Raw genomic sequence first — 12,541 nt, forward strand, 5'->3', positions numbered from 1 at the left:
GTGTTGAATCCAACCTTATTTTAAACTGTGAAAATGTCATTTCATGGTCCAAGAAGACATAGTTCTTGGCCATAACATTTTTGTTCATGGTATAGAGGTGGACAAAGTGAAGATTGATGACTAATGAAAAAGGGGTCCAAAGTTTCTTGGTGCATGTTGGGCTCTACTAGAGGTTCATTTAAGACTTCTCTAAAATAGTCAAGCCCTTTAGCAATTTTTTGTCAAAGATGTTCCTTTTGTGTTTGATGATAAATGCCTCAAGGCATTCCAAATTTTAAAGGAAATGTTGGTCTCTGTTGTCATTATTGTGGCTTCAGACTGAAAGTAAAAGCTTGAACTCATGTGTGATGCTAGTCGTTATAAAGTTGGTGCAATATTGGGTCAAAGAAGGAATAAGGTGTTTTATGCCATATCCTATGCTAGCAAGGTTTTGAGTGAAACTCAACTCAATCATGCCACCACAAATAAAGGGATGCTTGCCATTGTCTTTGCCTTGGATAAATTCCATTCATACTTGATTAGTGCCAAGGTAATTATCTACATTGATCACTTAGTTATAAAATATCTCCTTTCTAATGATAACTCTAAGCCTAGATTAATAAGATGTTGACCACCTCTCAAGGTTAGTGAATGAAGGGGTGACAATGAAGGAGAAAGATATTGTAAGTGAATTCTCTGATGAGGCATTATTATATATTGAAGATAGGCCATGGTTTGCTGACATGGCTAATTTTAAAGCAAGTGGTGTTATGCCTTATGATTTGAATTGGCATCAAAAGAAGAAGTTTTTTGGTGATGCCAAACACTATGTGTAGGATGGCCCATACTTGTTCATAGTTGGTGTTGACAATCTTTTCAAGAGGTGTGTTACTGGGGCTGAGGCAAAAGATATTTTGGGGCATTGTCACAACTCTCCTTATGGTGGTCACTATAATGGAGATAGAACTACTGCAAAGGTTCTCCAGTTAGGCTTTTGTTGGGCTACTTGGTTCAAGGATGCACAAATCATGACAAGAGTTAAGATAAGTGTCAGATGACGGGAAACATCTCTAAGAGACATGAGATGCCATTGCAAAACATGATTGACGTGGAGGTATTTAACTGTTGGGGGGTTAACTTTGTTGATCCCTTCTGTTCCTCTTTTTCTAATGAGTATATTATTATTGCAATAGAATTTGTGTCTAAATGGGTGGAAGTTGTTGTTGTTCAAAAGGATGATACCAAAATAGTAATAAAGTTCTTGAAAAAGAACATTTTCCCTAGATTTGGAGTGTTGCATGTTTCAATAAGTGATATGGGTACTTACTTCTGTAATGCTTAGTTAAAGAAAGTAGTTGAGAACTATGTTGTCAAGCGTAAAATGGCTTCCCCATACCATTCTTAAACAAATTGTCAAGCAGAAGTCTCCAATCGTAAAACCAAGAAAATTTTGGAGAATATCGTTGTCTCTTCTAGGAAGGATTGGCCCACCAAGTTGGATGATGCATTGTGGGCCTAAAGAACAACTTTCAAGGTTTCAATAAGGTTGTCCCCTTATCAAATGGTGTATGACAATGCTTGCCATTTATAGGTAAAGATAGAACATCGAGCTTACTGGGCTATCAAGTTCCTTAACTTTGACCCATCTCTATTGGGCGAGAAAAGGAAGAAACAATTGCATGAGTTCAAGGAAAAATGAGGCTAAATGCCTATGAATCTTCCCGAATCTATAAGCAAAAAGACAAAGCTCGGCATAACAAGAAGATACTAAAGCGAAAGTTTAAGTAGGACAATAGATCTTTTTGTACAACTTTTGATTGAAACTATTTGCTAGCAAGTTAAAGTCCAAGTGGAGTGGCCTTTTTACAGCCAAGGAAGTCAGGGCATATGGAGCAATTATGGTGGAAGACCCTTCTTCCCAAATAAGTTGGTTTGTCAATGGCAAAAGGCTCAAGCACTACTTTGGGGGTGAGGTTGAATGACTCACCACAACGATTCATCTTAGTGATCCTTGAGGTCACTCATTTGTCAAGCTAGTGACGTTAAAGAAGTTTTTACTGGAAGCAACCCAACTCTGTAACTCTTCTCTACATGTGATTTTAATTTTTTTATGTTTTCGCATGTGGTTTTGTTGCATTTTTTTTCTTTGCATTTATGCATTTTTTCATGATTTTTCTGATGCATTGAGTCATTTTGGATCTGGAAGGATCATCTTATTGTCAACTTAACCAAAATAGATAAATTCTACACAAAAATTCAATTCCTTGAACCCATTTCCTGAGCTAGCTTAAGCCACCCTTATAAAGTTGGCTTAAGGCAGCTAAAAAGCCTAAAATGTGACTTTTATGTCGCAGCTTAAGCATCATTATATGGGATAACTTAAGCGAGCCTGCACCTTCAAAAATATGGTGCCATTGTTGCGACTTAAGCAAATCCTAATTGGGTCGCTTAAGTGAGCTCTACATCATCAAATATTTGGTGTCACTATCATGGCTTAAGCCACCTTTTTATGAAATGGCTTAAGTGAGCCTACAAAAAAAAAGGGTTAAATATGGTTTTGGTCCCTGAACTTTTCCCAATTTTCACTTTTGGTCCCTAAAAAAAATATTGACCATTTTTATGGTCCTTAACCTTTTCCTTTATTTTTGTTTTTTGTCCCTAGCGTTAGTTTTCCAATTAAGTGATGAGGTGTGTTTCAGGTGGCCATCTGGTGGATCCCAAGGTGAACGTAATGCTTATGTGGTCAATAGTTAGTTAGACATGCCATTTTTTTAAAATTAAACAATTAATAAAATTTATGAATGTTTTTTCATTTATTTTTTTATTGTAAGATAAGTATTTTAAACGATTGTGGCCCATGTGTTGCTCGTGCATCTTGAGTGAGAGAAAGAGGCGTTTCTTCATATCTTGTTTGGAAAGAAAAAAGACTTTAGGGTTTATGCGAAAGAGAAAGAAACAATGTCCTAAAGAGGAAATTCTTCTCTATCATAGTGGTTTTCTACGATGTTCTCGTATTTGTTGTCATCATCCCACATTGGTGGTTGGAAACATTGCTTTTACAGAGACATAAAGGTGCTCATAACATCTCAAAGCACAAGAAATCCAAGATGTCTGAATTGGAAGGTACTCATAAGTAATTGTTTTCAATTTGAATAAAACACTTTTAAATTTTTTATTTCCTATTTATTGTGAAAATGTAGAGAAGGATGCACAATGAATATTTTAGATGGGCTGACGATAATGAAGGTGGAAGTGATCCAATGGAGGAACACATTTTCGTAGTTGTGGAGGAGCATAAGATGAAAATCTCCAAGTTAAAAAAGAAACTAAATTTTGAAAGTAGGAAGGAAAAATTTGGTATTGGTCTTGTTGCATTATTGTGGGTTCTATCATGTTTTAGGGGAATGAGTTGTTTGATGAAATGTGGGTTATCAAAGAGTAGAAGATGGTTTCAAAATTTGTGTTTGTTTTGGGATTGTTTTAAGGTGTCTTTTGGGGGATGTTTTAATATGTTAATGTATTTTTTGTTTTTGATGATATTAGTTTTTTGTTGGGTTGGTATTGTGTAATGTGATGTGGTTTATGAGGTTGATTAGTAGGAATGGTTGTAAATGTGCAACATGTAGGTGTTTATGTTGCACTTTGAAGACCCAATAATGGTCTCATTTATGTAGTCACTAGTTAATTGTTCCTCTTCAATTATGTACTTGAGTCCTAGTAATGCTAATGTAATTTCACTTCAATGTCTAAAAATGTTGATTTTGTAGTTGTTAATGATTTTCCCAAGTTTTTGGTTCAATATTACTTGTTAGTCATTTGGATTGGAAACATTCTTATCAAGTGAACATTTTGATTGAACCAAAGTGAACATTCTTATGATGTAAACTTATGATGCAACACTTCCTTTGTCTCTCTATCTCTTGTTTATAATCAAGAGATAACCAAGCCAACTATGAATTCATCCACAAAATATGACTAAATGACATTAAATACAAATGATATTGTATAAGTATAGTCATTACAAGTATAGTCACTACTACATTCACAAAATAGAAAAATCCCAATTGACCAAAAAAAGCAACACAAAAATAGAAAATATGTTATGGTTACATCAATATTTTGAGACCCACGACCATTTTTCTTTCATCCAAAAGAAGTTTTCCTACATACTAATTACATTTATAAAAGTCTAATCAATAACACTTAGTTATGCACTTGGAACCTCCCAAAGATTAAAGCATTTTTTTCATGATCTTTGATTTTTGACAGCACATTCTGCAATCAAATAACTAGTTATTCGATTCAATTCTTATTAATAATAGTGAATAAAACAATGTCATAATCCTCTAGTTACATATCACTACTTCAAAGCATTGTACCCTTCTTTTATTTGTTGTTGTTACTCTTGGTCAATCTTGCCATCCTGCAATTGTGAAACATTATATAATCAGTATCCAAAAACAATTGTTGCATAATTGCAACCAAAACATTCATTAAATATGTAGTATCAAAACAATATTTTTTGAATAAGTAGACTTTAATAACATAATTCTTGTAGTTTTCTGTCATTTCTACAACTATTGCATTCATTTCCGCTTGTAGATACATGTTTATACAACTCAAATTGTAAAAAAACATGACCATAATAACAGTTAATATAATAATTTAAATATTTCTATAAATAAAAACCAACTTTCTTGTCCTCTTTACTTGTGTTTGTTGAATTCTTTTAAAAAAAAACAATTATACCTTGGTTTTTCTATAATTCTACCAGTAGCTCTAGCTATTTGAGTAGCAGTAGCTAGCCCATTAGGTGGTGTTGCACTATCTATAGATGCTCCTAAAGGTATTGTAGCAGGCCTAGCTAGCATACCAAAGGCTACACCTCAAGTCTAGGTGTTGTAACTTCAAGTGAAAATGTTCCAACATCAGTTGCAGGTGTTCCGAATGGTCCAACCTGAGAACCAAATGCTCCAAAAGGTCCAAACTACAACAGTAATAATAAAGTTATCATATATTGACAAAATAACTTTGCACTTGATAGAAATTAAATAAATCAAATTAAAAATACTTTGTTTTGAGAAGGGGGACCATCTTTGCAAGTTTTCTTATCATGGCAAGTTTTGCCAGAAACACTACATTTGATCACAATAATGGTCTTTGTCTTCCTCATTTTATGTGTTGGCCTTTCCTCATTAGTCTCTCTCCTCCTAAGCTTTTTTGGCCTACTAGGACAATGAGTGTCAGATGGTGGTTGTAGTGGGATTCCATCACACTTTGGCCATTGATCTTCTTTTTTGATAAGTGAAATTATATTTGAATAACATTTGGCAAATATCTTTCTTTTCTAATAATTACTGATATAGTTTTTTGGCTCTCCACCCGCCATGTTGATGGATGTCATTGCATGTCTGCATGGGATGCCAACTAACTCCCATAAATTGCATGTGCATGATTGTCTTTGTAGATCAACTATGAATTTACCCCCAAAAAGAGTGTGTGTGACTTCAAGAATTGTGTCAAATGAATAGGCAACAAACCAATTCTTACTACCCTCTACTTCTTAGTGTAACCTCTTTAGTGGCTTACGCATAATCTCACTAGTAAGTTGCATCACCTTTCATCTTCTTGTAGTGAATCTTCTCATTAGATAACATCCTAACATCGTTAAGTATTTGTTTATTTCTTACCACTAACAAAGTGTTGTTCAGTGACTCAGTTAAGTTATTGATAACTACATCACACTTACTATTGTATGGGAAGGCATGCCTATATCAAATTTCCTTTTTTGTGTCCAATCAACCAATTATAAGCTTCTTCATTTATGTCCTTCAACTCTTGCATTTTCTGCATCTAAGTTGCTTCATATGTTGCCTTCAAAGCTCCATACATTAAGTCTCTAATCATTGTCCCTCCTCCAAACCATTTTTTGAAGTTGTTGTACAAGTGTGCCTAAGACAAAATCTATGTTGACCTTTCTCTCCTATCATTTCTCTGACACAATAATCCAACCCTTAACACAAATAATTACACGTGTTAAATAACATTAAACTAATTAAATATGTACATCATTAAATAACACACTTGCAATTTGAAAAAACATACCTTTATTGATATGATAAAAGGACCAAATTATTTATAAGGATCCCATATATCTTGAAAAAGTAGTGTCAAGAACCATCTCCTTGTGTCCTTAGTCTCGATATCTACAACAACAAAGCAAGAGGTAGATTTTGTTCATTAGCATCTCTAGCAACAACAACTAACATTATTCCACCAAACTGATTCTTCAAATGACATCCATCAATCCCTACGAAGGGTCTACAAGTTTGTTGAAAGGTTTTTTTGCACCCATTATAGCACACATAAAATTTTCCAAACCTAGGCTCAATGGTAGGATTCGATATGTCTATCATTATCTCACAGGTATTACTCTTACAAGCACTTATCAACTCTTTAAAATAATCTCTCAATTTGAGATATTGCTTCTTTGCATGTCCAGACACTATGTCCAATGTCAATTTTCTAGCTTTTGTTACAACGAATGTTGTTATCTTGATTGCAAATCTTATTCTCATATCATCAATAACATTAGTGACCGACATTTTGGGATTACACTTCAACCTCTCTAGGAAATGCTTAGCGACCCAACTTGTTTTGGCATTCTTATTTGAGAACATTGTACCACATTTGTGATATTGATTAAGAGTCTTAATCCGATAAGTATTTTGGCGACCCTCTTGGCTTACAACAATGCTAAACCCACATTTCACAACACACAATTCCCTCACCCCTAACTTCATCATTTTTCTCAAACTTCAATTGTCTACCATTGAGAACAGAATGCTTCGACATTGCTTCTTTGAACTCTTTTGATGAACTAAACTTCATCCCAATACTCCACTTGAAGTCCTTACTGATAGTAGGCCCATTGGACTTTTCATACACTAGAACATTAACATCCTCATCCTTTGAATCAGTCCCACTAAGTAATTCCTCTGAGTAATAATTCTTTTCTAGTTCATCATCATTTGGATGATTAAACTAGAATCCACCCCGATACACATAGTTGTTATCTTTAGCCTCTTTTTCTATGTCACTAGCATATAGTGATTCTTCCTCACTAGCATCTTCATAATTTGGAACAAAGTCCTCATCACTAGTCCTATCATCAAACAAATCATTAGCATTCATAAACTTAGTTCCTTTGCCACTTTTGATTGCCTTAAAACCACCATTCTCAATGGGTTCCCCTATAAAACCAAATTTGAATGCAACCATCAAAGTTGTTAACAACAATAGCATCACCAACCTCCACAATCCTTTTATCAGTAAATTGCACAATATCCTATCCACCATTAGTTGGGGGAATGTGTTGTACATATATAAGCATTGCAAGCCCAATATTGGCTGCATAATTAGACAAATTCAAAGCCTCCTTATCACATTGATAAGTGTCATATTTCAGTTATTTTTTGGATTAAAATGCCAACACTTATCTTTCTTTTGTAATAGTTTTCTTATAAACTTCCCTTAAATCTAGTTGTATGATATATATTGTACATTTACTAATGTTTTTGCTTAAATATAAAAGATTCATCCATGATTCTATAGGTTTTGATGGTTGTTTGTTGAATCCAAAAACCAAGTGAAAAGGAAAGGCAAAATGATATTTTTTTCAAGATTTCAGAATCCAACTCGCCTGGGCAAATTGGTGCCTCAACACTAAGTCACAAGCTCACCTAGGCGAATTTGCCTGGTCCCCTTATTTGTTTTCTATAAATAGCCATGCATATGTTGAAGAAAAACATCCAGTAGCAAAGAAAAAACGTGAAAAGCTGAGGAAGTGAAGAAGAAAGTGGAAAGTGGAGCCCGGGCGCTACAGAGTTGTGACCGTGGATCACATCCTTCATGATTTCTCTTATTAGTCTTATGCTCTACGCAATGATCAATTAGATTTTACTAAGGATTGGATGTAATTTTTGTACTCTTATGTATCTCATTTGATATTATATATGTATGAATCTCTTCTACTCATTATTGGTAATTTCATTCTGTTCGTAATGCTTGATTCTATTTGATCACTAGTTTCATGAAATTGGATTTTAAGTTTGACTGAGAAGTACTCTTAGAATTTGAATTGAATGAAGTTACTCTTTACATTACGTTGCTAGGAATAGAGCATAACATTTTGATTCCAAATAGCATGAGATTATGATTGTAATTCTGCGATATTTTCTTCATATGTGAGGGATCGATATTCGGTAAATATTCTTAGGTCTCGAGTGCGAGGAATCGATTCAGGATAACTTAATGTGGGCATAAGTAATATTAGAAAGTGATTCATATATGTTAATTTTATTAGGATACTGAGGGTATGAACGATGAAATCCAATCCTACGTTTTCTTGAATTAATTAACTTTGTTTTTATTATTTTCATAACTTTACATATTTTCGATGCACTAAATTTTGTTATTTCTATTATTTTCGTAAATTCTGTTATTTCATTACTTTATAAATTATCTTCCGTGAGTTAAAACAATCCCATGATATTTCAACTAAACTTATACATAACTATTGAACTGATAACCTTTATCTGAATGAATTAAGTAACCTAAGTCCCTATGGATACAATCTCTTTTTACAAATCTATAACTTGTGACGACAATTGGTACACTTGCTAAAAGCCTAACACACACCCCATCACTTTCAAGCCTTGTTGAAAATCTACTCCATTGTCTTTCTACCATAATTTGAAATTTCCATTTTTGAACCCAAAGCATCCTTCACTAGACCAACTACCTCAAAATACGACTAGTTGTCCAAATCCAATATTACCTTATGATAGTTATTCTCATCCTCGTCAATGTAATGCAAATGGGGTTCTATTTTGAAAGAACACCTATGATGTATGACAATTGAAAATGACATACCTTAAACATATTTACAAAAAATTAAATTAGAATTCAATATGATTGAATAAAAAATTAATTTAATTAAATTAAAAATAAAATAATGAATATTTCCATCAATATTCTATCCTATAGTGTCCTTATTCCATAACAAAGCATAACCTCTAACCCAAAAGCTCTTTTCGAAATCATACACCTAAAAAATATTATGATCCCACAAGCTTTCACTGTAAACACCAACCAACCCCATATGCCTTTATTGCATACACAAACACAATAGTATACAAAAAATTGGGACCACACATAAAGGATGCCATAAAGACTACCACAAAATAACATACAATACAATAAGCAAAAAGAAGCACACAAAACATGCCTCAAGGAACTTGAGATTCGTCTCCAATGGTGCACTGAAGAATCTCTAGGTACAAAGGAATCTTTGTGCAAAAAGAACCAAGTGCTTACACATGTTATCATGGCCTATTCGTGACTACCATCTGCTACCATAGTGATGCAATCCAACCCCCCAAGGGCATTGGATAGAAGACTCCAAGAAGATTGGGCCAGAGATGCAAGAGAAGACCCTAAGGTAGATTTCGGGCCCATGGACTAAGTATAAGCCCACTTATCTTTGTACATATTAGATTAAGGTTTCATTATCTTTGGGCCTTGTATTTAGGACTCCATAATGTAGGTAGGGTATCCTAAAAATGTAGAATTTTTCAGTCCTTGTATTTTAGGGCACCTAGACTAGTTTTTGTATTAGGGGTAGTTTTGTAATTTCATGTGCATTAAGTGAATATTTGATGTGCGTGTTGGGAAATAAATTTAATTGAATTGGGAGAAGCCTAATCCAATTACATTTTAGAGGGAGAGGTGATCATTTTCTTGCTACACCCCATTGCCACATCATATAGTCACATTTTGTACATGTCCTTCATGCTTTACATGTCTCATGACACCTATTCACACTTAGTGGAGAATCTTGGACTAGTGGGCTGAACCATAACTAAAATTTACTAATCATAATTAGTGAAATTTTGACTCCACAAATTCAATTTCAAATTCAAATGAAATTTGAATAGAAATTCAAATTTCCCTCTAATTTTGTGTGACACTTAGGCTATAAATAGAGGCTACGTGTGTGCATTTTTTCAACTTTGATGATTTGAGAATTACACCTCAAAGTTAAGACCTCATTTGAGGCACAAAATTTCATGCTCCTTCTCTCCCTCTCACTCATTTTCTCCTACCTTCAAGCTCTTATCCATGGCTTCCTATGGTGGTGAGCTTCTTCTTGACTCATCTTCTCCTTGAAGTGGCGTCTCTTATCATCTTTCTTCCTTCTTCATTCCGCTGACATTCATCTTCAAGAAGCAAAGGACTCCATTGATGATGTCTAGGTGATGTTCTTTTGCTTCCTATATCTTTTTGTTCAATCAATTCACTTTAATTCCTTGTTATTTATCATATTCTTCATGTATATCCTCTATTTTCTCGTGGTTCGGAGCTGTTTAGAGTAGATTCAAAAAATAAATAAACTGATTAAATCTTAGATCTACACTTGTTCTTGGATTTCTATGGTTCAAATTTTATAGATCTACTCTTGAATCATGTTTTTGTGTTGATTTTAGGTTCTATCATTTTTCAGTCATAATCTTCTTGTGCTGAACCTTTAGATATAAATTTTCTTCCAAAATATTGATTAGAAAAAAAACACAAAAATCTAAGTGTAAATCACTTAATCCATGTTGTCTTAGAGTCATGTTTAGTCATAATAATTGTCACATTATGTTCTAAGTTTGTGTTGAATTTTGATTTTGTTGATTGAATTCTAGATACATTTGTTCATGTATTCTTGTCATTCTTAGCCTATCTTTTGAATTTTGAGTCTAATTCATGCATGTTATTTAGTTCATAACATGTTCTAAATCAATTCCTAGAAGTAGTCTTGTTGTTGAATTGTTTTTTTTTGTTTTCTAAGTTTCCTACATGATGCCTATGAAGAAGTTGAGTTGTGGTGCTGAGTTGTGGTGCTGAGTTGTGGCTGGATTTGTGAATCAAAATAAGTCTTAAGCTCTCTTGAATTATGTTATTCAAGACAATTGAGCATAAGAAAACACAAATTGTAACTATCCAAGCCTTAAGCAACATAAACACTACTCTTGATTTCTACGTTGAAATTGTTGGTGCTGGCAGCTTAAACATATGAACTTGTAAAAATTACTAAGAATTGGTCACTGTGAATTTTGAGCTTACATTTTTATTGAATTTTCTAGACATCTAGAAAAAAATTAGAAAAAAAGAGCCAAGGGATTTGGATGAAGGGAAAAAATAGGAAATATCATACATATTGGCAAGAAAACTAGTGTCCAAAAAAAAAAAGTGAAAAGGAAGTGTGCATGTTGTTTGGCTCAAAATTTGTTCTATAATTGGTGCCTAATTTATACCAATCTTAGTTATGAATTTTCAATTGAAAGGTAGTGTGAAAAAAAGTACCAAAACTAGAGGTTTCTTGAGTTTTTTTTTTTAGTTTTTCTACTCTACTCTAGAGTCATTCTAGGTTTCTCTTTGAGTCCTAGCTTGCTTTTATGTGCTTTTCATTGCTTTAATTGTTGAATAATCCTTGAAATTTTGTCTTGGTAAAACTATATTGGTTTAGCTTTCATTTCATTTTTTTGGTCTTTGGTTATTGCTTGTTTCTTTGTTTCCTTGTTTGTGAGTTGCCATATAGGGAATTGGAAATGAGGATTGGTGTTATCCCTTGAAGAATTTGAGTCAAGAAGCAAGGGGTCAACCACCTTAGGAGCTATTGGACTAAGAAGCACTCCAAATTGAATGAATCACCAAAGAGAGAACAACCACCAAAATTGAGGACCGTTTTGTAATTTTGTATTTGGCAATTTACTTACCTTCATTGCTTTCAAGTTTTGTAACAAAAAGGCCTTTCATTGGAAGTGTGTTGGGAGCCTCCAATAGGTTACCAAACTTCCATTTGTGTGTAATAATTTTAGGCAATTTTCCCTTAGGATAATGAGTGTTTTGTTGGAAACCTTAATGTGGTCATCCATACACTCCTAGGATCCGCCTAATTTACATTTCTTGCACTTTAATTTCTTGCTTACTTTCATACCTTATTTTCTTTACTAGTCACACCTAGTTTATCTTGTAATTGCATAATAATTTCTTCTTGCTTATCACACTTATCTTGAGTTCTTTTGAACCCTAGCTTTTACCTTTTACAAACCCCCAACAAGAAAGAACTACAACTTAGGAACCAACATGAGTCATCATTCATCTAGTGTTAATGGTGAGGATACTAGTCATAAGGATCCTCTATCTAGAATCTTAGATGAGTTGAGTTCCCTCAAGTTATGGAAAAAAAACTAGAAAGAAAAGAAAAAGGAAAAGAGAGGGTAGAAATAAATCAAGATGAGAGAGAACAAATAATAGAGGAAGAAAGAAGAAGAATAATGAAAGAAATGAAAAGAGAAAAACATGTCTCTTATAGAAGTCATGACTCTTGCAAGAGTTTAAGTGAAGAACTTAGCGACTATTATAGAGGGCACCATAGTTCACATACTAAACATCATTCCCAAAGAAGAGAAAGGATAGAAGGCCTCAAGAGGTTAACATTAGCCTCCCATAT

Source organism: Glycine soja, chromosome 9, assembly GCF_004193775.1.
Source record: "Glycine soja cultivar W05 chromosome 9, ASM419377v2, whole genome shotgun sequence".
Taxonomy (NCBI): domain Eukaryota; kingdom Viridiplantae; phylum Streptophyta; class Magnoliopsida; order Fabales; family Fabaceae; genus Glycine; species Glycine soja.